Source organism: Gymnoscopelus braueri (genome assembly GCF_963280865.1).
Source record: "Gymnoscopelus braueri genome assembly, chromosome: 21".
NCBI lineage: Eukaryota > Metazoa > Chordata > Actinopteri > Myctophiformes > Myctophidae > Gymnoscopelus > Gymnoscopelus braueri.
Genome location: NC_137623.1, coordinates 20,323,012 through 20,349,601, shown reverse-complemented (window position 1 = coordinate 20,349,601; position 26,590 = coordinate 20,323,012). Strand labels below are relative to the sequence as shown.

The window sequence follows — 26,590 nt, the reverse complement described above, 5'->3', positions numbered from 1 at the left end:
TGCGGTTACATGGACATCATGTAATCATTCAGAATGAACTCATTCCGAATAGAGATTCATAATCTGTTCCACTCACCTGTTTACATGGAACCTGAATAAAAGTATTCCTCGTTTACATGACCCAAAGCATTCATTCGGAATATAACTTTTGACATGCACAAAGTGGTTCCCGCCTACGCCCGGGCATGGACCAGGGGCCGCCCGGCTCCACTACCCGGGGCGGAGCTTCCCCTGGACCCTGGTGGGCATGGGAGGAGGCAATAGCCCCCTTGTGCCTCCGCGGCGGAGTTCTGTCGGGGCCAAAAAATGGGGGGAAGTATAGTATAGAAATAGTGAAGATAACATTAGTGTGATCGCTTTAGCGATCCCACAATTATTTGTATGACAATTAATCGTCAACTTAAATTTGGTAATCGTGACACTTCCCTCTCCCAGGAGGTGGGAAGTTGGATAATATCTGTGCATGTTTTGGCAGCATCTGCTCCATTCCTGCCTGGTTTATTGGTTGAAGGACAAACAAGGAGACAGACAGCCTAGCTGTGCAATAGTGACAAATCTGCCAAGCCTTAAAGCCATTTTTTCTATCGATTAGTCACCCCATGGAGACTTGAATTCATGGATATTTATTTGTTTTTGTCGCATTCCTAAGCCAATGATTTGATGACCAGCGGACCGGTAGGCAGCGGTTCCAGTAGGAGACACAAAGGAGACGCTTTGTGTCTCCTACCGGAACCGCTGCCGGTCATCAAATTATTGGCTTAGGAATGCGACAAAACAAAAAAATGCCCATCAATTCAAGTCTCCATGGGGTGACTAATTGATCGAAAAAAAGTCATTTTGGGGGTGAACATCTCTTTAAGAAGCTTAATATCATAACCTGCACTAATCAGTAACTGTCTTTGGGATGGGACTGAAAGCTGTTTTTAAAGTTAATTACAGCACTCATGGGAAGCAATCACAAGGAGCCATCGTTTTGGAAATTAATTAAAATAGACTTAATTGGTGATGAGGTCAATTGACAGCATAGTTTAGGACCTGACAAAAAATAGAATACAAACAACACTACCTGCCATTAGTTTTTTGTGCCTTTGCTATATAATATAGGGTATGCTAGTTTACTGATTGTGTTTTTACTCAAGCCCATTTTACATGAGGGTTTACAACCTCTCAAACGTATTTGAGAAAAGGCGCTTATAAATATTTCATATCTTTACAGTGAAACCACAGATGCAAGTTTCAATATTATTGAAATACATATTTCAAAATGCAGGTTGGTGTTAAAACTACAAATTATATATATTTTTAAAAGGTTGCAAGAGATCAAGTTGATGTGAAATTGATTATGATGACTAGTACATAGCAACGCACCTCCCATAATAGCCTTAAAGTCTTTAGGCCGTCTGGTCAAGGCCCTTTTCGTTCAGTTTAGTTTCCATCAGGTGGATCTAAATAATCTCTGCTTCTTAAAAAAGATCTATTGGTAGTAAGTAAGAAACAAAAACACACACTTTTGCCATATGTCAAAATGACCGGCTTTATCGGGAATCGTGTGCGTGTATTTTGCTAAGAGAGAGAAGTTGTATAATTTAATTGATATTCATTTATTAGTGAATTCATTTTCCCCATTGACTTGCATGAGAAAATGTAAGGGCTACAGTTACAAGACTTGGAGGGGAGGTTAAGAGTCCAGTGCCAAATTATTTTAAAAATAAAGTTGACCTCATGATGGCGCTATAACAGCCCACTTTACGTTTCGGCCTATAACTCTTGAACCGTAGGTCGTAGAATTAAAAAACCTGGATTCCTTGGGTCATGACGCAACTCCCTATATAGGCCACGCCCATTTGCATCTGGATAGATTTTCAGATTTTTAGATCTTCAAAACACAGTTTTTGCACCTTCTCCTACAGATTTTGTCCAAATCTCACAAAAATTGGTACACATAATCGCTGAACCCATGCGATAAACATATCAAAGCGGAAACCATACCGTTCGTCCGTAATAGGCTTCCAAAGGGGAGGGGCTTGTTTTACAAATGATGCCAAAAATCATGAACAAAACTTCCAGTCAACCCCAAATTTGAATCACATGTCAACGGTGGTTTACTCAACAACTCCCCAAAAGCATTTTCACTTTGATACATGGGGTGCCACAAATGCGCAAAATGTAGCCGTTTGATGCAAAAACATGATTTTTCAATCCTCTCAAAATGAAATGTAAGTGATCTCAGGAGTGACGTGACAATATAATTGGCTTACAACATTTGTGGGAGGGGCCATTTTCTATAGTGGGAGAGGCCTACTTCTTAAAATCAAAACGCCATGTATCAGGAACGCATGATCCGATCTGCACCGAATTCGGATCGCACGTGTACGGCCTCCAATGGTATTCCTCCCGGCGTATTCCTCGTGTCCCAGCGACCGCAACCCGCGACTCGCGTCGGCGCAACCACATTTGCATTTTCCCAGAATTGCGAATATTCTAGTTTCAATAGGGGTGGTGCGGTTTTCGGTCACATGCATGTTGTCGGCCAATAGGATGGCCGCAAAAAATAAACGCTTCAACTCTGACCAAAACAAAGCAAAAATATTTTGTATAATTCTACCGGCGTTTTATTGACATTAATGTGAGAGGAAAACAGCAGAAGGATCAACTCCCTCAAGCAGAAACGTCAGCAGGTAAGCCACACACACACACACACACACACACACACACACACACACACACACACACACACACACACACACACACATATATATATATACTGTATATATATATATATATATATATATATATATATATATATATATATATATATATATATATATATATATATATATATATATATATATATATATATATATATAACACATATATATATATATATACTATATATATATAACACATATATATATATATATATATATATATATATATATATATATATATATATATATATATATATATATATATATATATGTGTTATATATATATAGTATATTATACAGGAAGTTCCAGCTAAACTAGTTTTTTGTTCGTCTACGTAGCTTCAATAGGTGTGGTTTCCATTAAAGTGAACAGGTACAGTAGACCTAATAAATGTTGATGAGAAAGCATGCCGATGGGACAAAGGAAAAAGACTTGAGTGTCAAAACAGATAATTATAGAGTAATTCATGAAGGGCACGGCATGATCTAAAGGAATGCAATGTCACAATAGTTTGATTCAATGGTGCCTAACTTTGATGAGAGTTGAGGAGGAGGTCTCATGGTGAGGCTGTGGATCAAGGGTTTCCATGGATTATGCTTGTTGAGTGTTATTATAATTGAGTTGTTATTGTTATTATTGGACACTTTGAAACACTTTCTCTCAAAAAAAAGAATTATAGAAAAAAAAGAAAAAGAAAAAAGTGCCACGGACATAGTTTCATACATGTCCTTCCTAGGTATTTTAGGAAAAAGGTTTGGTGATGCAGGGCTGCAAGACAAACTCATTGAGTCTGAAGTTGGTGCCCCAGAATCCATCAATGGTGTGATCAGTGTCATCCACAGGAGATGCAGTCTGCACTTTCATATTTTGTCATATTTGTATACTATTTTGCTGCTGTTGCACTGTCTGACAATGTCACACCAACATTTCTCTGTTCATACCTGTGAGTGACACAGAAGGCCTGATCTGGGGGGTGGGTGGGGGGTTGATGTACAAATGACACATGCTGTGACACACTGTGGTATTGTAATACACATTTTATACCATATTGTGTAATAATGTGCAGCTTTAGTGTATTTATTTTAGTCTAGTCTATTTTTGGCATTATTCCAATCTAGGGGGGCGTGGTAGCATTTTGATTGATTTTCAGCCATTTTGGGCCAAGGTGTGCTGCTTTTTTTTTCTACCTTTCATTACACAGTAGGTTGTGATTTTTTTTATGTATGAAACATAAGCTTTTAGCTAAATGTACTATGTGTATGTTTCATTGTGCTGGGTGCCAATCACTTCCGTAGAAGTGTTTTCTTTAACAAATTTGCTACATTTCATGATCTAAATTCAAATATGAGTATACTAAGGCACCAATACTTGTTTCAGATGTTAAGTATATGTATTTATGACATTTGAGAAAGATTTTGTTGCCAAAATCAATGTAACACATTTTATAAGCAAAAACAGTAGCACAAGATTTTCGTTTTTTTATTATTCACTTTTATATACATTTCTGGCTTGTGAAAAAATACTGCGCGATATTGTGCGGAGACCTTTTAACCCAAAGTACACAAGGGTATTGTCTATGCAAAAATGCATTGAAAAAGTAGATCCAAGACGTGGGAACGAAATTCATTTTCTAGGCACTTTTTGGTGGGTCACCACACGGCCTACTTATTTCTTCATCTCTAACATGTTCATCTTCTCACATTCCCTCTTAATAGTCAATAGAGCAGGGGCCGTACCACGCCAACAACGTTGTCCTGTTAATAACTCTTCATTAAAATGCAATCACTCTGTTTTGAAGTGATGTTTTTCTTTTCTTTCCTTTTCAGCGTCTAACAAACACAAGTTACAATGTAGTCAGAGAATCAGATGGCAACGACGTCTCCATGGACCTCTGAAGGGTTTTGGCCAAAAAATACTAATTAGTGTCAGTTTCCCATCACGGATTAATCCACTGTTCTCTAACAAGAGCTGCCTATGTCTGGGGGAGGAAAGAGGAGAGGGGAAACAGGTGACATCTCACTAATGATGTCCCCGGTGGACAACTCCTTTTCCCAGGTACCCCGGGCCTCTGACAGGTGGGTGGGTGGGTGGGAGACGGCCCAACACTGAAATGAATGACAACTTTAACCCAATGAGACCTGAGGCCCGATTCTACAAAATGTCTTTTAAATCCTAACGGTTTTCTGGAAGAAAAAAAAAATGTTTCTATGTCAGTGGTTCTCAAACATTTTCATGTCAAGGACTCCCAAAATGATATGTATTTTGCTGTGGACCTCCATCTCAAAATATTCTGTTCCATGGACCCCCAAAAGCAAAGAATGTTCGCTTTAAAAATATATATTCAAAGATTTTCACAAATTTACACGATTAAAAACAAATAGCAGATCTATAAGCTCATAGCGCAACACTTTGTGCCGCGCTATGAGCTTGTAGATCTGCTATTTTTGAATAGCCAAAGTATAAGATTATGGTTAAAGTGGTTAAATCTAAAATGACATCACAGATGCTTACCCGGTTCTAATGTGTTAATGAATCACTTCCTGAGTTAATCCATCAGGGATTGGGCACACAATATTTTTTCACTGCTAATTACGGGTACACAGTCCACCACGGTGTATACTGATCAGGTGGATATACTGCTCTTATCCCAGCCCTAATGCTGCTATTTCTGTCGGACTGGAACTGTGAGGAAGACGTGTGCGAAGGTTCCTTAATTTGTTTGTTTGCGGTCTCCGGCTACCTGTGCCTTATTGATTTATACTGAAAAGGCCAGGATGCCTTTCAAAGGGTGTTTGTTTTGACACAATCGGTCCATTGTTCCTTTGCTAACCTTAGCTCACCTTGCCCTGCCTCATGACTGTTCTGTTCTGCAGCAGTGGTCGATTGTAACTAAGTGCATACTCAAGTACTGCTAAGTAAAACATTTTGGTGCTTTTACTTTACTGTAGTATTTTTAATTTTCAATACTTTTACTTCTACTCCACTGCATCTCAGACGCAAATATTGTACTTTTACTCCACTACAATTAATAGTTACTAGTTACTTTGTAGATTTGAATTATTATTACAAAACATACATTAACCACTTCAGCCCTATTTAAACTTCTCTCCAAGCTCACAACGCGTCGCGATGAGCTTGTAGATCTGCTATTTTCAAAAGATTTTAATATATTGTATACATATGATACCTTGTGAAACATGACATTCTGCATAATGAGCACTTTTACTTTTGGTACTTTAAGTATATTTTGATGCCAATACTTTTGTACTTTTACTCTATTCAATTTTGATTACCGGACTTTAACTTGTAACAGAGTGTTTCCACTTTGCAGTATTGATACTTTTACTTAATTAAACAAATGTAGTACTTTTTCCACCACTGTTCTGCAGTGCAAAGGGACATGGTAGACTCTGCGTCATCTGCGGAGCGGATCCGCTGTACAGTACACCATGTCCTTTCCGACACTTCATGAATTATAATACCTCCATCTCCCATCCATTCCCTATCCGTCAACTCTCTCTCCTTGTTGAGTAAACAAACAGTGTCATCTCCAAACGGTCAGGGGAGCAGTGGGGAACCTTCATTGGCAGTGATTTGTGTGGAGGAAACGGGGCCCCATCTGTTCCCCCCGTCCCTTGGGAGCGTTGGGTTAGTCCAGCCGTCCTCCATCCACCTATACCAGCTCCACACTCCCTCCCTCTCCACTTCCCGTTAACACCCAGGGAGAGGATAATGAGTATAGGGATAGGGTGCCCCACACATCGCCAGGCATCTTGTGAGCCTGAGCTCCCATCTCTCTCGGCTCTCCCTCTCAACCACTGTTAGGTTAGGGAGTTCAGCTGGTTGTATGTGATCAAAGAAAACTATTCTTCAAAGCCAGAAAAAAGACAAAATATATATCATAAAGGTCCATTGGCTATATGCTGCTGGCCGCTATGGGTACGAACAAAGGACCCTTTGTCGGTCACAGCTGAAATCCCCATTATTCAATCACAGAGCAGCTGGGAGGTCAGTACATGAATCTGGGATAGCTTTCCATATACCTTGGTTGGTGCTATCTGCTTTCAAGCTCTCGCTGAAGTCCCATGCATACCTGCTCTGGTATCCCTGCCCTGAGAAATCAAAGATGGCCACAGTGGGGATTACAGCTTGAGAGCCGAGAGAAACAATTTTCAGTAACACTTTATATTAAGGTCTGGTCTATAATGCATTATAACCACATATATAATTCATTATGATATAATATATAATACTGGTTATAATTTTTTTAGATATGCATAACAACTTATAACAAGGTTTATGAAGTATTATAACTTAACATAATATAATTTACAAGTGCTGGTCATAATGCATTATAAACTCAGTGAAACAGCACATTATAACTACCAGGTAACACAACACTTAAAGGTCGGGTCTATAATGCATTATAATGCATTATAATGCACATAACACTATACATTTTTATAATTATACATAACAACTTATAACAAACACACTTTATAACTATAAGTTGTTGGTGTTATAATGTGCTGTTTCACTGAGCTTATAATGCATTATGACCAGCACTTTTTTTTTTTTTTTTTTTTTTAATTTTTATCCCGCGATTTTGTAACCCTATTTTTCACACCCAGTGCCAATTATCTATGTAATCCTGGGCACTACCTTCCCTCTGCCAACCTAGGGAGGCCAGGGCCGAGCTCATGCCTCCTTCAATGCATGAGAGCCAACTGACCTTCTTGTCACCTGACAGGGGAGAGTTTCCCTGGTTGGACGTAGCGCGTGGAAGGAACACGTTATTCCAACCAGTTCCCTTCCCCTCCATCAGGCGCCCCGGCTGGCCAGGGGGAGGCAGTATAGTGACCAGGATTACTGCATGTTTTTGTGAGGGTACCTACCCTAGGAGACACGGGGAGAACATGCAAACTCCACACAGAAAGGCCCTTTCACCAACCCCACCTAGGGTATGGGCACTGATGACGCGGAGGAGAGAACACGCCCCCAGCGCCCACAGCGTCCCCTGCGGGAATCGAACCCAGGACCTTCTAGCTGTGAGGCGACAGCACTACCGACTGTGCCACCGTGCCCATGACCAGCATTATGATACGTTATAAACATTGTTATAAGTTGTCACGCATGTTTATAAACATTTATAATAATGCATTATAAATATGATTATAATGCATTATAGACCCGAACTTTAAGTAAAGTGTTACCCAATTTTCCTTGCATATATGAGTGCACGCTTAACTGACGTGGATTCTGTTCTCCTTCCTTCAGCATTTAATGGTTTACCAGGCTGACCGGCCCGGGATGCAGCTTGAAATAACCCACATTTCCCAATTCATTATTTTCATCTCCATAGGGGCCAGATGCGGCCAGTGCATTATGGAGCATAATGTCAACTTCACTTCTCTGTAAAATGACATCTTTTGTATTTTTGCTCCGTAATAGAGAATCAATCAAAGGTTTCTCCTCTTGAGAACCACTTGGATCAAATGTCTGTGTAAACACTGTCTGGGGGATGACTAAGTCCCATCTGTGATTTGTGTCTGGTGCCCTTTGGATGACGTTTTCCATTACCTCTCTGCAGTAGTGGGCAAAGTACTCAACCCCAGCAGTACTTGAGTCATAGATACTCCCAGTGGTGGAAAAATAACTCAATTTCTTTTACTCAAGTAAGAGTATCAATACCGCAATATAATTTAAAAAAAATGTACAAGTAAAAGTCCGGTATAACATATGTACTTGAGTAAAAGTGAAAAAGTATTGGCATCAGAATATACTTAATGTACTAAAAGTAAAAGTACTCATTATGCAGAATGTCCCATTTCAGTTCAATATGTATAAAAAATCTTCAAATAACCAAAGTACTGTATATAGTGGGCTGGTTAATGCAGTTCTGCTTAATGTAAGTTCCCGCGCTATGAGCTTGTAGATCTGCATTTTTTATTTTTTTATCGTGAAAAATGTGTGCAAATCTTTGAATATATATATTTTTAATATACATTTTTAACGTTTTCGATGCTACTGCATCTTCCTCAGTGTCAACCAGTCTTGAAGGCTTTGCGCCTTCATAAAAGAGTGGTGGTCCGTCCATACAGGATAGTGTAAAATGAGCAGAGGTGTCACACATGACTGGCTGCACTACAGGCCACCAAATGTCACTCAATTCAACCAAAATGACCAGATGTTCCACTGAGCCAATCACTCTCACAGTCAAGTGGATGACTGACAGATCTGGCATCACACTCTCTGCTTGTGCGTGCGTGTGTGGCGTGCGTCTCTGCGCGCACTGTGGCACGCACACACGCACTCACACACACACACACACACACACACACACACAGACTCTGCCCTCTTACTGCACAAACATACTGTACCCCACATGGGGTGGCAAACAAAGAGCCAGTCTCTCTCTCTCTCTCTCTCTCTCTCTCTCTCTCTCTCTCTCTCTCTCTCGCTCTCTCTCTCTCTCTCTCTCTCTCGCTCTCTTCCTCTGTAAATGAGTTTTCCCCGCCCCGCCTGCTGAACACAATCTGTTGAGAATTTCACGTGTGAATGAATAATAACGTGTATTTCTGTCACCTCCTCCCCTCTGACACGCACGCACGGACGCACACACGCACTCACTCACACACACACACACACACACGCACACGCGCACACACACACACACACACACACACACACACACACACACACACACACACACACACACACACACACACACAATGAGATAAAAACAGGTTAAACTAGAAAAAGTGCTCCTCGGAGCACAGGTCTCCGCCAGGTCAGGTAGGTTATTGTGGCCTCCTGGTGGCGCTATAATAGGCCAATGTTTAAAGGGTACCATTTGTTCTTAGGCCTTGCACGGCAATCGGACACTGCATTCATGGTTTGAGGCATTTTGTGCAACATTTTTTTTTGCTAAATTAGACCTGCTGGTGGCGCTATAACAGGCCAATGTTAAAAGGGTGGCATTTGTTCCTCAACATAGTGTGAATGTACGTGCAAAGTTTGACCGCAATCGGACGGTGCGTTCATGATTTGCGGAATTTTGTTCAAAACAAGCCACTACTGCAAACTTTAGATGTCAATCTTAGCCAATGAGGATGGAATATGAAAAATCAAACACATCCGTCTTGATCACATGACTATGGAGATCATGTGTACCGATTTGCGTGAAATTTTGATACAATCGGAAGGAGTAATATAAAGAAATGTGTTTTACATAAGTCGGCCTCCTGGTGGCGCTATAAAAGGCAGATGGGAAAAATGCAGGGCAAAGGTTTTTCCTTGACCTCTAGGGAGTGCGCATACAAAGTTTTACACAGATCGGTGCAGTTATAGGTAAAAACATGAATCGGCCTGTTATAGCGCCACCATGAGGCTGATTTGAAAATTTTCAAGTGGTATTTCTTCCTCGGCATAGTGGAAATATGTGTGCAAAATTTCACCAAAATTGCATGCTGTGTTCATGATTTGAGGCATTTTGTTGAAAATGGAGCACTCCTGCAAACTTTGGAAGCCATTTTTAGCCAATCAGGATGGAATATGAAAAATCTGAAAGACTGGTTTTGTTTAATGACTATAGAGATACTGTGTACCGATTTGCGAGATTTTTGGACACAATCTGTAGGAGTACTGTCAAAAAATATGTTTTGCACAAATCGGCCTCCTGGTGGCGCTATAAAAGGCCCATGTGAAAAATTTGGGGTAGAAGTTCGGAATTGGCATCCAGGGAGTGTGTGTGCACAGTTTCGCTGCGATCAAGCCAACGGTGGCGGAGATTAGCTGGTGACAGACGGACACACGGACACACGGACACACGGACACACGGACGGACGGACGGAGGGTAAAACATACTCTCTCGCCATGCCTTTCGGCCTGGCGGAGACAATAAAAACAATATAGATCTATATATACATACTGTATGTACCGGTAACGTATGGATTAGCAGGTATATACATGATGTTTAGAACATTGGCATCATATGCAGGTGTGTACCGTACATGTTATCTATAGACATTGTCAACCAGCCAGAAGGTGTCCTATACCTGACACCAGGGTCTACATTTCTCAAAGGAGGAGTGGGGAGACCAACCTCTGCAGATGTGTTACTTATATTGTATTAACACTCTACCATACATCCCTAATGCCCTATTTTGGGCATGTCATTATAGGTGAAAATGTATCTTTTAAATACCTCAACAAAAAAAGATGCAAATACTGCATCAAAATTAATCAACAAACTATACTATAAAAACTGGTCAAACATTGGCCAAATTGTTGAATAATATAAGAAAGAGGCAAACATTTTTATCTGTAGAACCGAGTCAAACAAATGCTTATCAGGGTGGGTTTGACATTAATGTCTCAGCGATTTTGCCATTCCTGGCGACGTACACAGTGGACAAAGTGTGTGCCATCTCATTCTGTTAATTAATTGCCATCTGGTTGTGTTTGCAATCACTCAGACAGGGATTATAGAGCTTTGTTATTTCTTAACCTCCTCAGACAACCTTTCGTCAAAACTGTCCATGGTAAGCCTACATGCTATTTTGCGACAAATCAAGAGACGCAATCTTCGTGAGATTGTGAAGTTGATCAAGGTGTTCAAATTTACAGTTGGTCATTTAAGAGCAGCACATCCTCACCGCCCTACCTAACCTCAAGGAGTTGTTTTAGCACAAACGTGTCAAAACACTTCATACTGAGGTTAGGGCAACAGGTCATAGGTCATTTATCTTTTTGGGCACAGCAGGTACAATTAAAGACCCTTTCCACAGGTCAGGGATTGCCCATGCGTCCAGTGAATGCTTAAACAGCCTTTGGAAAGGAGCTACGAGTGAATCAGCGCATGACCGCAGGACCTCAGAGCGAATGCCATCTGTACTATGGGATTAGACACTGATAAGATGTAAAAACTTAACCTCATCCTAGGGGTGTGCCGATACACTAATTTCACCAAACGATACGATACGATATTTGGCTCACAACTTCGATACGATTTCGATACGATACGATACGCACTTTTTTTATTATGAAAAATATATGGGGGAGAAAAAAAGCAAATGCAAACAAATAATTCTGTTTTTGCATTATTCAGATATGCGAACTTGTAGCTTTTCAGCTACAATAGCCGTTTTGAATCCAAATAGGGCAATAGTGTGACACCTGACCCGAAAGAAAAACAACATGTTGTCACCCTTTTCACCTTTTTTTTAAACGATTTTTTTTCTTTCAAAACGATACATATCGTCACGAAAACGTATCGCGATATATCGCGGGACGATATATCGGCACACCCCTACGTCATCCAGGCTAATCCTGATATCACTAGTAAACTTGTGACTTTATCAACTGCCTCAGCTGGCTGTGATGCATAATGAACAGTGTCAAAGCTACAATAACAGTTTAAGTCATTGGTAAAGACAGAATCATTAGCAACATTCATTCATTTTAGGTTTATAACCGGTAATGATTTGTAGACCCTGCCAGGCTTTCTTAGCAATATGGGTATAAAAGAAAGACAGAGTTTTATCTCTATGGCAGCTTTGCACTGTTACTTTCTTCTTAATTCTATTCTGCACAGCTTTCTTTTCCTTTGTACTTCCCCCTGATTTAAATAACTTATTTTCTGGTTAAGCAGTTTTGGAGCTCAGTTCTGGGGTGACCCAATGTTTGTTATTTGGTTACAGTTCTATTGACATTTTGGGGATACTCCTCATAGAAACAAATGTATCCTGTTTTTCGCGTGTTCTGCATCATTAGTATCTTGAAACAAGTCCAATACGATTAAAAACAGTCACTCAAAGCAGCTGGTTCCTCACTACCGTAATAGAAAATTATACTTCCATTTTCCATGCCTTTTCCAGACGCAGCTGTGGCTGATATCCTCCTATAATTCTACAAACCTCTGGTGGTGGTGAGGCCAAAACTGTCTGTCCGGTTCTCCTCAGTGGCTGGAGCGATTGATCTGAATTTGCACACGGCCATTGACCATTACCATGCCCACGGAACTGCGAAGCCCGTCTTTCGATTTCACCAAACGTCAGCTGTTTATTAGCGTTTTTATGTAAAAGACTGTCGCCATGGTTACGGGTGCCCAGCTGTGGGATGGCCCCGCGAGCGATGGGATGAATGATCAAACTGCGCATGCGTCGAATCCATAAACCCACTGTCTGCCACAAGCACACACAGAGAGTGTGACACGACGGGGGGGGGGGGGGGCGGATGTGCGACGGGACGGGACGCGCAATAACCCCACGTTTGCAACTACTTTCGCCTGTGCACTTCACCGGGTATGGACTAGTATACTGTAAATGGCGCATTTACACACACACACACACACACACACACACACACACACACACACACACACACACAATCTGGCCAGCATTACCAATGTAGAGCCGTCCTGAAGATTTCTCTGTTCATTTTCTTTTTTCTTTTTTTTTCATTTACACTTTCATTTTTCACCTCCAATTATCTCTCTCTCACACACACCTACCCACACACACACACACACACACACACACACACACACACACACACACACACACACACACACACACACACACACACACACACACACACACACACACACACACACACACACACGCGTGTGTGTGTGTGTGTGTGTGTGTGTGTGTGTGTGTGTGTGTGTGTGTGTGTGTGTGTGTGTGTGTGTGTGTGTGTGTGTGCGTGTGCCGTAACTGAAGCCAGAGGTCATACAGGGCAGCAGAGACACAAACAAGACAATGGGGGTGTGTTCTGCATGCTTTGAGTCACTATACTCACCTCTAGCCTCTCTACCTGTTCCCGTCCCCCGCTGGCCCCTGGTTACCTGATGATGACGACACCTGGCTGTTTGATGTGTGTGACAGCGTGGTGCACCACACAGAACACCACAGAAAACACCACACCCTGCAGCTCTTTGCTGCTCAAATCACAGACCCACTGATACGCTCTCCCACTGACCCACATCCTGTCTCATCCTGTCACCTGTGGGGTGGGGAGGGGGGGGGGTCAACCCGGCAGTGCTGTAAAGTAATTAAGTACATTTACGCAAGTACTGTACTTAAGTACAATTTACTAATACTTTTTCCACCGCTGCAACCCGGTAATACAACCCTGTAAACTCTAAAAGTAGAGTTTAACCAGAACCAGCTAGGATGCAGTCATCATTAGAGCAGTGATCAAACGCATTCATGATATGCACGCCAGTGGTTCTCAAAGTGGGGTCCAGGGACCCCCAGTGGTCATTGAGAGTGTTCCAGAGGGTCTCTAGTAGAGTACGTTAATAAGATAACAATAATAACAAATAACTTTAACCGCTTTGAGCTTATTTTATACTTCGGCTACTCGAGAATAGACAAACTACAAGCTCACAATGTGTCACGTTGTGACGCATTGGCAAGCCACGTTTTATGCTTGTCTACCACAATATAGTATTTGAGGTTGTGGCGGGCAGCCGGATTATGCCCAAATACGGAAAATCAGACATAATGGAAATCCCTGAAGTAGCATAAAATGTGCCCAAAATATGGACATTTACGTCGACATTGACATAGGCGTTAGGCACCGGTCTGGAGACTGGAGAGACAGACAGACAGAGAGAGAAGGATGGGAGAAAGGGGGAGGGAGGGAGAGTGAAAGTGAAAGGGAGGGAGAGAGGGAGGAACGGGAGAAGGGGAGAAGGGGAGAGAGAGAGAGAGAGACTATTTCACCCATGCAATCACCCTGCCAATGAGATATTTTGGTCTAATACCCAATATCTCAGAGGAGGCAGGTGTGAACTCACCTCATTGACTAGAAGAATAGGAAACCTTGTCACAGGCATCGTGGGCCACATGGTGGTGGTGGTGGTGGGTGAGGTGACACTCCTAGATAGCTGACACTAGGTGAGATGGGTTCACAGTAATCTGAGTTCCCAGAAGTTCTCGACAGCTCAAACGTGAGGGGCGAGAAACAGGTTCACAGTGGCCAACTGGCCAATGCCATCTTTTTGCAGATCAACACATCAAATAGCAAGATAAGTTCAATTCACAGTGGGCCTCTCAGGATGGAGCAGGTTTCAGGGTGGAAGACACAGAAGCACCACAAAACCTCTAATGCATCTGGACTCGCAGGTCAGATGGGTAGAGGTAGGCTACGGTATGTATTCTCATATATATGTAGTGATTTAGACCCGAGCTGGGATTGAACCCCAGTCTCCCACTCGGCAAACCGACGCACAACCTACCGTGCCACTAGAGCTGGGCACGATTGAGCCGTTATGGCCGGGTTTTGTCTGGGGCACTGCATCTACCCCCTCAGTTTTTGGGAGGGCGTCCTCGCGCTTCACACTTCACGCCGCTCACAAAGTGCACAACGATGCACGTCGCGTCCTTCATGTCCCTCACCCGAGAACCTCCTCCATGTCCTGCCGACTACGCCAGATGTAGCGATTTAGACCCGAGCTGGGATTGAACCCCAGTCTCCCACTTGACAAACCAAAACACCCATGGGACTGTTGGACTGATCGGCGTGAAACTTTGAACGGAGACCTGTGCTCCAAGGAGCGCACTTTTTTAGTTGTAATAGGCTCTATTCACAGCAGCCATATTGGAAAGCAATTGGGACTTCACAGTTGTTACCAATGGTACTAATGAAGGCTCTGTTCCATTTAGTGTAGCAGCACAATGGTTCTCAAACCTTTTTTATTTATTTCAAGGATCCCCGGAACTCTGAGTGTACAAATGTACACTCTCAGAGTTACACACCCGTAACCGTAAGGGGCCAATTAGAACCCCCCCAAGGATTCATGAGGGTACCTGGACCACACTTTGAGACCCACTGGTGTAGCAGTGTTTTCAGTGAGCCAACATGCACAATATCAGCACCCTGACTCTGTTTGACCAGAATGGAACAGAGCCTTCATTAGCGTAATTGGTAAGATTGGTAAATAAGGAAGAGGCCCAATTTTCTGCCAATATGGCTGCTGTGTATAGAGACTATTGCGACCAGTTCAGTTCCCCACTCAAACCTTTGAGCTCTCTTTAAGAAGCTCTCTTTCACAGTTACTGATTACCATCCTAAAGGCGGTTACACACCGGCGAATATGCGAATATACGCAAAATTCGGACTTGTTCCGAATAATTAAAAGACGCTTTTTTCGCTCCGCGAAACTGGTGTGGAAGCTTGCATTGACTTTATAAGGTTTAAAAAAAAAACGTATTATTCGCATGAAAAAAATCGTCCCGGTGTGTAAGGACCTTTATGCTTAATTTATACTGTCATAGAAATGTATATACAGGGGTGCACATAACTGGTGCGCAGGTGCGCATGCGCACCCAAAATAAATAATGCGCGGCACATCAGACGACGCGAGGCGCTTTTGCGTACCAACAGCTGGGACAGGAATTTCCAAGCTTTTATTTTTTAGCAAAACTAAAAAATAAAAGCCTGGAGATCGAGGCTAGGAATTTACTTCCTGAAGCCACTCGCATCTCAGCCACTCGTGTCTCGCATCGCCTCGCATTGCCTCGCTGCGTGCACGCAGCCAGCAGCGGCTTTTAGAGGCACTCGTCACCGATGATGAACGCACCGTAATGGTGCAAAAATATGCCGTGAACGTCGCAATCTGACGGATAAAAACAGCGCAGCACAGGGCACCAACCTTGGGGGCTTCACCAAACGGCGTGAGAGAAAAAGAAAACGGCGAAAATCGGTGAAAACGGCGAAAATCTCCCCCCACCCCCCCCCCCGTTGACAAAACTGTCCGGTGGGCAGCGTGCTGAATTCCCCACCCCCGACAAAATGGTACGGGACCATTTATTTTGTGCGCACCAAGTCACATCTCCAGGTGCTCTTCTGAGTACTAGACCTAAAAAGTTATGTGCACCCCTGTGTATAAAGTAAACATTCTAAGAACAAACCAATGTATAATTGTACTGCTTTCTAAATTTCCCGCAGTCTGTGTGACCCCACCCTGCTTCTATGAGACAAGCTGGCACCTATGCAATATTTAAATTATTTTGTTTTGTCATCATGCTTGTTGACTAAATTAACATCATATGTGAAAAACTGTCTGTGTTTGGTGTTGAGGGGGTGTGTCTGAAACAGGCCTATTTAACCAGAGGTAGAACATGACCTCAGTGAGCCAAACTGGATGTTCCATTGCATGATGTTGTGGTGTAAGTTTGCTCCTTTTACTCGAGTAAAATCTCTCATACTTGGAATTCTGAATTGTTGTCTTTGCCTCATTATGTAATTATGTTTTTGAGCACCCAGTACAGATTCCCCTTTGACAATACTCTGTCATAAGATGGTGCCAAAACAATACATTTATACAGACTCAACCTACAAGGTCAAAATGTGTCGCATCCGAATTGTGAATTTGTAGAGTTGCTATGTTCGGCGCACAACACCGTTGGCACAACAAAATATAAATCAGAGTGAGTCAACAAGTCTCATGGAAAGAGTTCACACCTGTTAAAGGCTTTGTTTAAGAATGGAAACAAGTAATTAAATTGTATTTAAATGAATCAACTTGTCACTTCACTGTCACGGTCATAAAATGCGGTCTAATGATCTGATGTCCTTTTTATTGGCATCGTAACAGACAGGCTTATTGTCTCTCCACTGTGACACTCATCACGGCAACGAGGCAACGCCTATCAAGATGCAATTAAATTGTCAAAAGGTTATTGGTCTGTCAGGGCTCTCTGGGGATTTAATAAAGATGTGATCGTTTGATGAGACCGCGTGTTGGCGGTGAGCCGGTGATAAGCCAGCTTTTATTGACTGCCTCCTTTTACATATTGCCTGCTCACCTTTCAGGACTTTCAGTAAATTGATACCAGTATTGAGAATGCTTGGGAGACGGATAACCTTTCCTGCCTTGTTGCCTCTTCCTCCTGAACTCAGGAAGGAAGAGGGTGTTCACTCCATCCTCTCTATCACTTATACTCACACAGTGGTGTAAAGTAACTAAGTACATTTACTCAAGTACAATTTTTAGGTACTTTTACTTTACTGGAGTATTTCCAATTTTCAATACATCTCAGAGGCAAATATTGTACTTTTTACTCCACTACAATTATTTGGAAACTTTAGTTACTAGTTACATTAACCTCTTCAGCCGTATTTAAACTTTGACTATTTGAAAATAGCCGATCGACAAGCTCACAACGCATCGCGATGCGTTGTGAGCTTGTAGATCTGCTATTTTCAAAAGATTTCTATGAATTTTAGACATAATGACAACTTGTGAAACGGGACATTCTACATAATGAGTACTTTCTACTTTTGATACTTTAATTATATTTTTATACCAATACTTTTGTACTTTTACTCAAGTGAATTTTGATTTCCGGACTTTTACTTGTAACAGAGTATTTCTACATTGCAGTATTGATACTATTAATTAAGTAAAGAAATGTGAGTACTTTTTCCACTCACGTTTGGATGAGGGAGGTGGGTGGTGGCCCCCTACTCACAACTAGGTCCAACACACACACCCTGGTGTGTGTACGCTATCTCTGTCAGAGTGATGTTCTGCCATAACATCCATTTCAATTCAATTAAAAGGAGCTTTATGGGCATGAGAAAACATACGTTTACATTGCCAAAGCAAGTGTCAAAATATAATAAAAACAGTTTAATAAAATGGGGAAAGTATATACAGTTGGAGGGGATACAGCATTGTGTTAAACAGAGCTATGTCACATTGTGTCGTTATATACATGTTATATATACACGGTATGAAGCTTTTTTGAAACAAATAGCAGCAATCTTTTGCAGTCACTTTGGTACAATTAGCAGCATTTTTTTCTCAAAACTATTTAAATTGTATACAAAAAAGCCTCAGATTTAAAATGTGTTTAAAGGCAGCAGCTCTGTTTATATGTGCAGTAGGTCTAGAGGTCTACTCGGTACAGATAGTGTTTATATGTGCAGTAGGTCTAGAGGTCTACTCGGTACAGATAGTGTTTATAGGTCTAGAAGTCTACTCGGTACAGATAGTGTTTATAGGTCTAGAAGTCTACTCGGTACAGATAGTGTTTATATGTGCAGTAGGTCTATGTCAGAGGTCCACTCGGTACAGATAGTGTTTATATGTGCAGTAGGTCTAGAGGTCTACTCGGTACAGATAGTGTTTATATGTGCAGTAGCTAGAGGTCTACTCGGTACAGATAGTGTCTATATGTGCAGTAGGTCTAGAGGTCTACTCGGTACAGATAGTGTTTATATGTGCAGTAGCTAGAGGTCTACTCGGTACAGATAGTGTTTATATGTGCAGTAGCTAGAGGTCTACTCGGTACAGATAGTGTGGGACACTCAATAGTTAGTAGTCCTTAGGGTGGTTGTATTCCATTGGCTAACCTTCTTTTATCGCAACAGTTCACAAATCTTGCTGCTGTGTTCGCACATTGTTTTATTTCTCCCAGTAGGTATGGGAGTTTTTTTTTGTCGTTGGTGATGTTTTCAAACTCACTTTGGGTGTATGTAATCTGTGGGAAGTATGTGTCTCTGATGTCTTGGTATAGTGGGCAGGTGGTTTGAAAGTGACATCCACCGCTCCATCAAAGCAATGCATCTGGACCCTCCTGCGGTGCTATAGTCAAATGTCAGTAATAACCCCCTGCCAAGCCCTGTCACCCCGATGTTGTGTTATACACTTACAGTGAAGTGTCTCTGAGAGAGTCCGTTGGTTTATAGCTGCATACACGGTAAAATCCACAGTAAAACGTTTGTTTAAAGGTAGGGCATAAACTCTATAGTATAGAGTGTATGCTCAGCAACAGAGGTCCCCCGTCTCTCCACCTCTTTAATAAACAGAAAATAGATTTTCAGGGGAGTTGCAATTTTTCAGCCAATCAACAGAGATTACCCATTTATCAGCTTACAGTTTATAGTGTTCCATTTCCATTTTGTCTGCTCATTTCTTTGTGTCGTCACTTCCAATTTTGAAAATGTTCAAAAAGATGTTAAAATAAAAAAATAGATCTGCTATATATTCCAAAATAATTGTAAAAATGTCAATGATCTTTGAAGACACACAGGCCTCAGACTCACATTATTGCATATATCAGTTTGGACTTTTTCTTTTAACCCATTAAAACTGGGAAAGCATCTTCTGGGTCATTTTAGATTTTAGTGTTGGCTATTCAAAAATAGCAGATATACAAGCTGCCAGCGCGTCACTTCGTGCCACGCTGCAATCTTGTACATCTGCTATTTTAGAAACCTGTTAAAAAATCTCGAATCGACATCTTTGAATAATTTAGATATTTTTTTGAACACAAATCTTCTCTTCTGGGGGTCCCTGACACAAAACATTTTCAGTTGGCGGTCCGCGGCCAAATACATATCAATTTGGGGGTCTTTGACATGAAAATGTTTGAGAACCACTGCTTTGAAGAGAATCCATCCATTCTACAGTTTACCCTTGGCAGCTAATTAGCAGTAGGATGCTGGAAGCACGTCATGTCTAATGATTCCAATGGCTTTCAGATTGGCTTTTGCAGAACACCATCATCTTTACTTCCTCAGTAATGTACTATCCTCTGCCTCCACCACTATCACCACCTCACCCATCTTTGGCAAAAAATAACATTATGTTACCAGAGATTCTCTATCGTTGCTGTCAGGCAGAAACCTCTTATGTCCATATTTATGTTTTTTCATAAATGAATGCCCTAGTTGATCATACTGTATACTACAGCGTCACACAAAAGTATCAAAAGTAGCAGATCCACAAGCTTAAAACGCGGTGCGAAGCGACGCGTTTTGAGCTTGTGGATCTGCTACTTTTGCTGCTTTTGAATTTGAATCCTGAAAAGAAACAGTTTGGAGATATGAGGTTTCCACCCGACAGAGACGCGATGCAGAATGTGGAATTTCTGGCTAGCACTCATTTAAGATGGACATGTTTACCCCCTGATGATGATACAGCTTTTAGAGGCATCCTTGCCCGTCAAAGGGATACCCTCGACATATATAAATAAGCCGTCTATAAATAAATGCTTATAACTGCATCCAGGCACAAACATCACCCCACGTCAGGTCCCGCAAGAGCAGCTATTCTGAGAAGATTCTCTTTCCACTCGCCCCCCCCCTCTGAGTGTCCCACAATAGTGTTGTGCATTTAACATCAAATCTATCCTATACTCCAGGAGGCTGATGGAAGATGGGGGTTGTGTGTGTGTGTGTGTGTGTGTGTGTGTGTGTGTGTGTGTGTGTGTGTGTGTGTGTGTGTGTGTGTGTGTGTGTGTGTGTGTGTGTGTGTGTGTGGTGTGTGTGTGTGTGAGAGAGAGAGGGTTTTGGGTGCGGGCAAGGGGGCTGTGGTTCAGTGTTGCCAGATTTTGCGTGAGAAATAAACAACCAGGTGAAAACAAGCCCAAAATAGTTCCTTGACATGAAAATGTTTGAGAACCACTGGTTTAAACAACATTAAGAAGCAAGCCCCAAAATAAACTACACTTTAGAAACAAGCCCCAAAAAATAACAACCCGCAACAACCAATATTCAAAAGCTACTTTACAGAAAAACAAGCCCAAGGTCGCCTATAATAAGCAGACCTGGCAACACTGCTCTGGTCCAGTGCAGCTTATTTCCCCACATGTGAAGAAGAAATGGCCTATTTTTGAGAGCTTCTCGCCACGACGGACGCGTGTTTCAAAAGAGTACAAGGTAAATCAGGCCTCAGGATAAAAATACACACCCAGCCCTTTGAACCCCCCCCCGCCCTCCATGTTTCATTCACCCTTGCACACTTTTTCTTTGTTTTGTTGCATTGCACCGTACTGGCAGAGGCTTGATTGAGTAGTTCTCAGAATGGCCCTGACACGATAAGTAGGGCACAAGACACAGCTTCTCTCCACAGGCCTCTCAGCCATGCTGCTAACACACATTACTGCATACATCCGTTTGAAGACTTCTTTCTTTAACCCGTCTAGACCCGGAAAGCCTACACGTTGTTATACCTTTCAATCCGGGAAAGCATCTGTGTAATTTTCAGTTGTTACTATATGTCGTCACTGTCGGGCAGAAACCTTGTATCTCCAAGTTTCAAATGTGTATGTTTTTTTGTAATTTAAAGCTCTACTTCATCATACAAGAGTGTCGCACAAAAGTAGTGAAAATAGCAGATCTACAAGCACACGCGCTTGTAGGTCGGCTATTTTTACAATTTTAAATAGTTTCTAGAATAATAATAATCAAAAAGAACGGTTTTGGACATACAAGGTTTCCACCAGACAACAACAATATAAAGCAACATGATAAAAAGAAAAAAAGTTTAATTTTTTTTTTGAAAAATTGAAGTTTTTCCAAAACTTTGGGTTAGAAGGAATTTGTAGAATCGGCCTCAGGTCTAAATGAGTTAAAGGCCGATAAGTCATGTTGTCATGGGGAATTCATACCTACCTGGTGGCATCTCATTGACATTAAGGGTCATGCTGAACATTTGGGTTCGACACTGGCCTTCGTGAATGACTTTTTGGGGCAAAGCTGTTCTCTGATCAGATTAAATGCGACACATTCTACTGAATGCCACATTTGAGATTTATTATGTTTTTGACTCCATTTTATTAAATCCCACGCATGGCCACAATGTTTTCCTCTCTAGGCTCTCTAATAATTTGATGATGTAGGGTAGCCCTAGCCTGGGACCAGACGAATCTGCCAGTGCAAAAAAAGAAAAATGCCCTCGGCGCGAGGCTAGGGTAGCCCTTGCCTTGTTTGGACATCTATTGGATAAGAGGAAATGCAATTTTGAGGGGAAACAAACCGATATGAAAATGAAGTGTTTTGGAATGCTTCTGTCTGCTCAATTTTAACATTATCATCAAAGAGTTCCTGCAGCCAGAGGCATAAAACTTCTATTGGCCACATTCATTCCAATCTAATTATAAGGCACCAAATATTTATATTTAAAACTAACATTTGGAAACTGGTTTCATCAGAGTTAATGTTTTCTTTTCATACTCTCCAGGCAGTGGCGGAACAACTGAAAGCCGGGCCGGGAGGCACAGCACAGTGATCCCCCCCTGCGCACCCACGCACGCGCGCGCACATCCCGCGCGCGTGCGCGAAGCGATTTTTTTTGCGGGTTTTCGCCGGATTCGGTCACTTTTTGGGGGGCTTTTTGTCACTTTATTTCGGTTCTAGGGTTAGGGTAGGGTTAGGTTAGGATTATGTTGTTTAATTCTTATTTTTGCCTGATTTTACCGATTTATTATCTGACGGCACGGGCCCGCAAGGGTCGCGGGCCGGGAGGCGGCCGCCTCCCTGGCCTCCCCGGACGCTCCGCCACTGTCTCCAGGACTAAGCTATAGTCCCGAGTAGCCATACGGTCAGAGATCTCCACCTACTGATAGGCTTGGTGAAATCTAAATTCAATGAATGGGCTAAAACAATCGTTAATCCTCAGAGACAAAGAAAACATAGATGCCTTCTTGTGTGCTATTAACGTTTTTTGGATTTATAATGATTTGACTACAGATTTCTGCTTTCATTAGCCTCCAGGAATGAATACTGCTGTGCATAGATTTTAACTACTTTAACCATTATTTTATACTTTGGCTATTCAACAATAGCAGATCTACAAGCTCATAGTATGTCGCTTTGTGCTATGAGCTTGTAGATCTGCTATTTTTGAAAACAATTTATCATTTGTGCAAATCTTTGAATATATATATATTTTTAAAGCGAACATTTTTAACTCAAATCTTTGCTTCTGGGGGTCCCTGGAACAAAACCTTTTTAGATGGGGGTCTAGATTATATAAGATATGATTATATTATTCACATGTTTTTGTCAAGATGTCAGCTGCAAAGACCCAGCTGTGGCAAACGTGTGGTAATGATGACCAGCCTTGGGGTCACAGGCAAAAAGCAGAAAGCCACTGATGGATGGACCAATTAGGTAGGCATTAATGCATGGCCACTGCACCCAGTGTAGGAAGAAGGACATTTCAGGACAGTAACTGGTAACCAGTGGTGGGAAAAGTACTCACATTTTTTACTTAAGTAAAAGTATCAACGCTGCAATTTTACGAAATACTCTGTTGCAAGTAAAAGTCCGGTAATCAAAATGTACTTGAGTAAAAGTACAAAAGTATTGGTATGAAAAGTGGAAAGTACTCATTATACATAATGTCCCATTTCACAAGTTTTCAAATGTATAAAAATATTTTGAAAATAGCAGATCTACAAGCTTGTAGATCAGTTATTTTCAAATGGCCGAAATGTATATAGGGCTGAAGTGGTTACTGTATGTTTTGTGATAATGATCAAAATCTACAAAGTAACTAAAAACGAAGGTTTTAAAATAATTGTAGTGTAGTAAAAAGTACAATATTTGCCTCTGAGATATAACGGAGTAAAAGCAAAAGTACTGAAAACTGGAAATACTCCAGTAAAGTAAAGATTCCTCAAATTTGTACTTAAGTACAGTACTTGAGTAAATGTACTTAGTTACTTTGCACCGCTGCTGGTAACTCTGGGGCATGAGGGGTTTAGGCCTTATTGTCTGCAGCTCTGGAGTATAAAGAGATGACAAGTCTGAAAATATGAAAAGAAAAGAAAGGAAGTTGGACCTTTCATGACAAGATTAAGGTGTTGGCGTGTCTGGCACATGGCCCCCTCCCAATTAAGCCATCCACTGGGCTGTGATTAGGTAATAGTGTTCATTTAATTATATACCAGCATCAGTATGACATCCCCCTACCCTTTCCTTAGTGATGGGGCAGGTCTGTAGTCATTAAGGAACACTTACGGATGAGTCCCTTGGGTATTCCTCTACGTTAAGCTCAGCATTGACTGAATTTGTTAAAACAGAAAGAAAGGGGAGGAGACCACAGCATGTGTGATGAGGAATATCAAAGCTTTTTAGCCCAAAGCAGCATGCCTCCCTCTGACAAACGTTTACAACATTGGCCTTCAGTCCCATGTCATTCCTGTCATTTTCTTTCCCGCGCTAATTGAAATACCTGAGGACAGAAAAGGTTAGCACGCAGGATTGAGGGGGGGGGGGGGGGGGTAATTGCAAAAGGACAGTTTGCAAATCTGATCTGGGATCACAGTTTACCTCCAAGCTGCACTTACAACAATGGGTAACACTTGCTCATAAGGTGCCAATTAATACATCCTTCATAATTAAAAAAATTACTTAAAAACAAGATGATAGATAATTATTAAAAAAACATAAAAGGAATGTGCCTTCTGTATGATAACTTGATTATTATAGCATATACATATATGTATATGGGTTAGGGTTAGTATATATGTGTATATATAGTACATGTATATATGTACATATGTATATATATATATATATATATATATATATACACTTATACTGTATATTAATTACAGTACGCTTACTGACTTAATGAAGACATGTTGCAGAGCAAAACGTTGGACCCTGTGTGATATGTATTACATTGCACGTGTTGACTATACTCTCAGGCCAGAAAGATTAAAGTTATCAAAGGATACTGAACAAGAAAGAAAAGTGTCAACCATTGTATTTACTCTGTTTGTATATGAAGATATTGTAATGAAAAAACAACAAAAAACATAATGATAGTGACACAAGGTATTCCTCGTGCTTCTGGAAACGCTGGTGGCAGTGTTTATGTTTTTAACTGATCTGGGCTATCTCTGTGTTGTTAATGTCTGTTTTGTATCTCTTTATATGGACCTATTGTGTCTGAATACTCTGAAATAAAGTGTATCTATCCATCTAATGTGATTAATTTGTATATCCAGGCATCTGTCATAGAGTGTCTCCCTTGGGCACACGTGCACTTATTCCTATGGGCATACACGTACGTACAGTATGTGTGCATAGGGGTGTGCCGATACACTAATTTCACCAAACGATACGATACGATATTTGGCTCACAACTTCGATACGATTTCGATACGATACGATACGCACTTTTTTTATTATGAAAAATATATGGGGGAGAAAAAAAGCAAATGCAAACAAATAATTCTGTTTTTGCATTATTCAGATATGCGAACTTGTAGCTTTTCAGCTACAATAGCCGTTTTGAATCCAAATAGGGCAATAGTGTGACACCTGACCCGAAAAAAACAACATGTTGTCACCCTTTTCACCTCGGGGCTGTTTGCATGCCTGATTATTATTATTGTAAAAAAAAATAAAATAAAAGAAAATTAAAACTATATTTTTTCTTCTTCAAAACGATACATATCGTCACGAAAACGTATCGCGATATATCGCGGGACGATATATCGGCACACCCCTAAATGTGTACTCCTATGTATTCCGCACTGTAGGTAGCCTGGCTCCACCCCTGAATCGTTTGCCTCGCATTCAGGGTCTGGTGACGCTGTCGAAGGCTTGTGTTTCTTGGTTGAAAATATGTACGACGAATCGGGATCGGGATAATCCAGTATGAACCAATCGCCAAAGAGTCTTTGAAAAAAAAACTTTGGCCACGCCCCCATCTCAGAAATCGGCTGCATTGACAGGGCTTTCAGACTGAATAATGGAGTGAAACGAAATGAAATTTCAGGCTGAGTGTCAGGCTACACTGTAGGTGCATGCAGATTGAGCCAAACATTATATTCTCCATTCACCTGTATGCCAATCTTCATTGGCACCCTGGGAGTTTCTATTGCGTAGCAGAGGTGCAATTTCTTTGTAAAGACTAATGAGTTTCACCTTTAAAAGTATAGACCAATTATCTGTAAATAAACAATGCGGCAGCGCGCGCTCCAGGGCTGCGGGAAGACCGGCGGCAGTAATTCACTCACAATAGAGTTGGACCGAGTTGGACTGCGTTTTACACTCGGTTTGGGAAGAATTGATATCAGTTGAACATGGAAATGTTGGAGAGCGACGCTGCTCGGGTGGT

General features: G+C 41.4%; 2 protein-coding genes across 2 annotated transcripts in view; both read right to left on the bottom strand.

The window, feature by feature from the left end:
• Positions 1 to 2,124, bottom strand: part of LOC308077664 (collectin-12-like) — a gene marked incomplete at its 5' end in the record, with an annotated part of 253,537 nt that extends 251,413 nt beyond the window's left edge. Inside the window, one exon of the mRNA XM_080418504.1 lies at positions 2,115 to 2,124. The remainder of the gene's footprint in view (positions 1 to 2,114) is intronic.
• Positions 1 to 26,590, bottom strand: part of mettl4 (methyltransferase 4, N6-adenosine) — a 133,919-nt gene that overhangs the window by 78,975 nt on the left and 28,354 nt on the right. The window lies entirely within an intron of this gene.